Raw genomic sequence first — 6,110 nt, 5'->3', positions numbered from 1 at the left:
ATCATGGGATGGGATGGAGCTGCAGCAGGTGGGAGTGTCCAGAAGCACAGAACAACCCAACCTGCAGTGCTGGGGTCTGCACCAAGGTGGGTCCTTGAGGCATTTCCAGTGCTGCACGCCTGCTTTTGGAAGTGTATCTGTTTTTAAAGACACTGAGAGCATTTGGCAGGATTTCAGCCCAAAACTTGAAGCCAGTGTCAGTTGGCAGGGTGGCGATTTGCTGGCAGGAAGCAGAGCAATCCCTCAGCGCTCTGCAGGTGCCCGTGGGGGGACAAGCCCCAGCACTCCGGGGACATCCCTGACAGCTCCTGCGGGGCTGCTCCAGCCGGGGGCTTCTCCAGCCAGAGCTTTATTCCATCCTTCCCTGGTCCATTCAGCGTGCCTCCTGCCTCCTCCCCCTCTGCCCGTCCCTCCCACCCTGCCTGCCGGATCCCCGGCAGCCTCTTGACACCTTGGGGAGGGCTGGGAGGTGCAAGCATCGCCGGCGAGCAGGAGAGAGGCGAGGAGGGAGAAGGAAGCCAATAACAGGGAGGTCTAGGAAGGTGGCGGAGGGGGAGGGACGGGGCCACTCCTCCATCGGTGGGACTGCAGATTATTTTGCATGGATTGTTGAAGAGAAAAGGGAGCTGCATTTGTGAAGGGACCAAAAAATAAACAGCTCATTGCTCGGGTAAGTGCCAAGGCGAGCTCGCCGGCTCTCATTGTCATGCTGTACATGGATCCCCGCTCCTATTTAGCTTAGTTATGCTGGGTTTGATTCTTATTGGGATTATTTGATGCATCAGCTGTATGCTTCAGCTGCTGGAGGCTGAGCCTCCCGGTTCCTCTGTGTGTGTGTGTGTGTGTGGGAAGATGCCCATTCTCTGGATGTACATTGACACATTTTTCCAGCTCTCAGTGCGGTGTCTCGTTCGCAGTGTTACCCAAAGCGTGCCTTACACACACACACAAATGGTGCTCGCTGCTCCTGCCTTTAAAATCCACTCACTCCTGCAATTATTGAAGCTGAAAATTAATGGGGAGGGGGGGCTCTTAAATCACAGTCCTCAGTGGTAGGGGGCTGCCTCTCTTTATCCCGAGCCTGTCACGTTCAGTATTATGTTTTATAGCGAAGCTACATTTAAAGATCAATTCGGCAGTGGTTGTTGCATCCGAATTACATGGTTGTCATGGAGATGGTACAGAGAAGCTGAAGTGATATGACTGCATCTGGACTGGAGTGGGGCTTCGCTGCCGAGTGAGATCCTGCCTTGCCTCCTGTGTCTTTTTGTCTCTGCTGGGTTACAATTTCTTTTAATCTTGAATGAAGCGGTGCCGTGTTAGAGGATTTAGAGGTCGAGCTGCTGGGAAGGGTGTGTGTTACCCCCACTCAGCACTGGCTTATTATCATAATTGTTCTATTAACGGCTGCGTCTCCCTGAATTTCTTCCACAAGTCTGGGAAGGAGGAAGGCGTGAGAAGGACGGATAGTTTTCTGCACACAGCTAGGGCTGGGAGTACTTTCCAAAAGGATACCTGCCATGCCCACACCTCCCTGCTGGCTCCCACACCTTGGGGGACAAAAGGGAAAGGATGCTCTGATTTTAGCCGTGTTTATCTTCCATTTTGCTGCCTTTAACTTTGAGGATTCAAGGAGCCCATCACCTGCTCGTCACCATGTCATGACATTTTAAATTCATATTTTGATTATTATATTTGTTTGCTTTGCAACTGGTAACATGGATGTGTTGGCAGTTGGGAAAGAAAATCCATAATTTATGAGAATGAAATTTTCCTGCCTAAGGCTAGCTAGAATACAAAGAGTATATCTGTGGGAAGGGCATGTTATATGTTACAGATGTGTATTTCTCTAGTGGCTGGGAGTAAATCACACTATTGTGCTCATCTTCATTATTTTGGGTGTTAGGCTGGCTTTAGTCAATATTTAATCTAAGCTCATTGTGTGCTCACACAATAAACGTGCAATTTGGAGCCTAACTTTACATCTCTAAAATGCTTTGGGAATGCATGTGGCATTGTCTCCATAAATGCAATTTCACCCTTCTCTGTGAGACCAAGCCTATTGTGGGCATGTAAATATAGTAGAAGGCACTGGTGGAAGCAAGCCCATCAGAATGGCAGTGTTTCTCTAATTGTATCACTAAACATAAGACAGAATTAATTACTAGGATAAACAGAGCTTTGTAGCTCTTGGATCAGGATAATATTTGCATGGAGTTCCAGGCCTGCATTATCGTAGCTGGCATTATGGCTTAAATTCCCCCCATGCCAGTAGATAATGTCTTTAGCCACGAGTGGAGCATATTATCATTAGATATTTTTGCATTAAAAATGTGTTAAATCCCCATGTCCTTGTCAAATTGTCCATTGCAACTGTTCCAAAGTCTGTGATTCAACTAGGATTTTCCTTAATGTGATTTTTCCCGTACAAGTCCAAGCAAACAATGGATAAAGTCTGAAAGTGGGCGGCCGAGTCCAGAGGGGAAGCTGGAGAGATGGCTGATTCACAAAATGGATGGTCCTCACTTTGTGCCTCTTTTCCCCCTGAAAGTTAGGCACAAGTGGAGTTGAGGTGGGCAGCTTTCCCTGGAGTTCCCCTTGGGTGTGTGAGGCTGGAAGCCAAGTAGTTCTGCATGAAAACTGAGTTCCCCCCATCCCAGCACCTTGTCACTCTTCAGCCCACCCTAGGACGTGGCTGGATTATTCTCTGGGGAAACTGAGGCTTGGCATGGCTGAGTGACTTCACCAAGGTGACAATGGTAGCGTTGGGCAGGGGACACAGGAGCTCTGTGTGACCACCAGGGCTGCTCAGAGTGCTGCTTGCCCTGGGAGGTGCTGATGGGAAGCAGTAACTCCAGTTCATGGAGACCAGGGGGGTGGGTGGGGGTGTGTTTGCTGAGGCTGCTCATGAGAGCTCCACAGAGGGTGGTAAGAGGGAGTCAAGCAGTTTCAGACCACTTTTTGAGGTGCCCAAGATGAGGACTTGCTTTTGTGACTTCAGGGTGTCCTCCTTGTGTGGCCCAGCTCGTGGCTCTTCACATGCAGCACTCACAGGTGTCTTGGCTTTCTGCTCTCCCCACTGGTGCTGCTCACCCCTTATCTCCCTGCTGAAATACCCTGAATTGCTCTTCTGGACTTCAACCCACAGTACCATCACTTCTCTGCTCTCCATCCCACCACCCAACACCTTTTTGTCCTGTATCATCATTTCTCTGCTCTCCATCCCACCACCCAACTCCTTTTTGTCCTGTACCATCACTTCTCTGCTCTCCATCCCACCACCCAACACCTTTTTGTCCTGTACCATCATTTCTCTGCTCCTCTCCATCCCACCACCCAACACCTTTTTGTCCTCTTCCTCCATGGGTTTTCCCACCAATGAAGTTCCCTGTATCCAGCAGTGCCACAGGCTTCCCTGCCATGGGTTTGTGTGTTCTGTGCTGTTCTGAGGCACACAGTGCTGGGTATCTCATATCACCATGTCAAAGCAGCTGAAGTGACAAGTCTCCTTTGAAATCTGAAGTCGCCCCATGTGGTGTCCATGGTTCTGCACAAAGCTGGAGCTGGTTCTTGCTGCCTGAAGGAGATGGAATTCCCTGTTCAGTTCACACACAGGCACCTGTGTGTGGCCCTGCTGACTCACACAGGTCGGTGGAGGTGCCAGAAGGATGTTCCCTGGGCTGGGAGGGAGCTGTGGCTAAGTGCTGGCTATGGGCAGAGCGGTTCCTGCTGAGGGAAAAGCTTCCTTGGAGGTTGTGTGTGAGCATTCCCTGCAATGGGTGATTTCCTGGTGCAAGTGGCCACATCCCTGGTGGGGGCTGCTTGCCCTGCTACCTGCCAGTCTCTGCTGTGGACACACCTCTTTGCCAGGTTTGCTGGAGGTGAAAACATCCTCCTCGCCCTTTTGGCAGGAAAATGCCTTTGGCAGGGATGTGATGGGACAGGATCCATGGGAGGCTCAGTGCATGGAGCCACAGGAGTGGTGCAGGGCAGGATTGTGCAGGCTCTGATGCTTCCCTGTGGGGGTTATGGTGTGAGAGGGACAGGGTCAGCTCTGGCTCCCTCCCTGTTTGCTGTGACCCTGGGCAGGCTGGGCTCACGGGGGAGAGGCCCCTGTGCAGCCTGGACAGTGACCCCCTCTCCTTCATCCTCACTGTCCCTTTGTGCTCCTGCAGGAGCTCCAGGAGGGGCTGAGATGCTCAGGGAGGTTCTTCCCTGCAGTCCACAGCCCAGCTTTCCTGACCCTGGGCAGAGCCAGCTCTGCTCAGCTCCCAGGTGGGGACCCTGGTGATTCCTTTAGAGAATCCTTCCATCACTGGGTCAGGCCCAGCGCTCCCTCACTTGGGCCAGGCAGAGGAAGGAGCTGCAGGCAGCCTCAGCAGAGATTCTACACTGAGCCCAAGCCTCTTCTTGTGGTCTCCATGCTTTTCCTGGGCTCTGGGCCTCAGCCTGGCACTGGGCACACAGTTTGTCACCTGCCTCTGCAGCACCACTGCTGACATTTCCTTCACTCCTTCCTCTGCCTCCTTCCCATGCTCCCCTCATGGTTTCTCAGCTCTGAGGTTTTGAAGGGCCTGACTGTGGCTTTGGAAGAGGCAGGGCTGACAGGTGGCTCAGATCTGCTGTCAGGTTGTTTGAAGGAGCTGTCCCCATGTCCCCACGTCCCCATGTCCTGGCCAGGAGCTGTGCTCACCCTGGGTCCCAAAAGAGGAGAGCACACCTGAAGGGACCTTCCCAGCACCACCCTGAGGGGTGCCATGGGAGCTGCTCAGGGTGTCACCTCTGGGGTGCCACCAGCCTTGCCTCATCTTCTGCTGTGTCCTCTTCTTCTGTGAGCATCCTGGATGGCTCCCAGCAAAGGTGGCATTGGTGGCTGCTGTGACCCCTCATCAGGGGCAGGGAAGGGGCAATGCTTCCTTCCAAGCAGGATGAGCCAGGATCCATGCCAGGATTTTCTCCCTTCCTCTACAGCATGGGGCATGGTCTGGTTCCAGGGATAATCTCCCAAAGCCCCAGTTTGGCAAAATCTTTGTGCTCTGGTTTTGCACTTCCCATTCTCCAGCCCTGCCACCTCCACACTGCAGAGGCCCCCAGTGTCTGTGGGAGCTGTCCAGGTGTTGTGACTGTGCAGGGCCCATGCTGGGGACAGGGCTGCTCTGTCACCCTCTGGGTGAAGTGTTTTCTGGGCTGGATTTGGTGCCTTGTGGGGTCACTGCCCATCCTTCTCTCCCTGCAGGCGATGCAGCTGAGCTCCCCATGTCCCTGTGGCCTCTCTGTGCCTCTGGGGTGAGCTGAATTCCCCCTCAATAGACAAAACTAGGAGAGCAAATCCCAGGGATGCCTCCTTTCTGGAGGTTAGAGCATGTGCCTCTGAGCTCTCCTGATCAACATCAGGCAGGAAAACTGACATCAGACCCCAGTGACTGATCCACTTACACTTCACCAACCATCCTGAAAAGCCCAGGGAGAATGATGTGAGCTCAGCCTCCTCTCTGGCTTCTCCTCCCCCACGTCCACTTCTCTCTCTATTATTTGCTTGATATGGAAAAACAAATTTGACCTAAATATCTTTCTCTTTTAAATCTTTAAAAAATTGTAAGCTAGTAGGGAAATGCTGTGATACCAAAGTAAATTGAAGGGTTGAATATTTTTTTTTGTTTTCTGTATTTGTTTGCATGCTCCAAAGTCAAGGCGTAAAGCTCAGTTCTTGCAACTATTTGTTTTTTTTTTAATCCAGCTCTTCAGTGGTTTCAGCACAAGTGCATCATAACTCTAGGTAAGGTTTGGCTGACCTGTAATTGCAATTTTCAGCAAGTGAACAATTTTTCCAAAAAATTTCACACAGTTCTGGATGAAAGCCTCATGGAGGTGGAGAAGGAGTTCCCTGTGGTACCTTCCAGCACCTGATCCAGAGCTGGGTGGTCTGAGGCTGGCTCAGGGAACCATCCAGGTGCTGCCATACACAGAGCAGGACCTGCTGACTGCATCCACAGCAGGGCTGGGCACACTCCCAGAGATCCCTGCCCACTGTGTGCACGGCTGGTGCTGCACACAGGAGGAGAGGATGGCCCTGGTCTGGTGGAAGGTGACTCTGCCCATGACAAGGGTTT

The 6,110-nt window shown here is 52.0% G+C and overlaps 1 protein-coding gene across 1 annotated transcript in view; it reads left to right on the top strand.

The window, feature by feature from the left end:
• The first annotated feature begins 409 nt into the window (after window positions 1–409).
• The window catches only part of PSD2 (pleckstrin and Sec7 domain containing 2), a 57,155-nt gene continuing 51,454 nt past the window's right edge, over window positions 410–6,110 (top strand). Inside the window, exon 1 of the mRNA XM_033072914.2 lies at window positions 410–670. The gene's annotated coding sequence lies outside the window, so the exon portion shown is untranslated. The remainder of the gene's footprint in view (window positions 671–6,110) is intronic.

Source organism: Catharus ustulatus, chromosome 15 (assembly GCF_009819885.2).
Source record: "Catharus ustulatus isolate bCatUst1 chromosome 15, bCatUst1.pri.v2, whole genome shotgun sequence".
NCBI classification, from domain to species: Eukaryota; Metazoa; Chordata; class Aves; order Passeriformes; family Turdidae; genus Catharus; species Catharus ustulatus.
The sequence above is the reverse complement of the archived record's forward strand: the minus strand, read 5'-3'. Positions and strand labels throughout refer to the sequence as shown.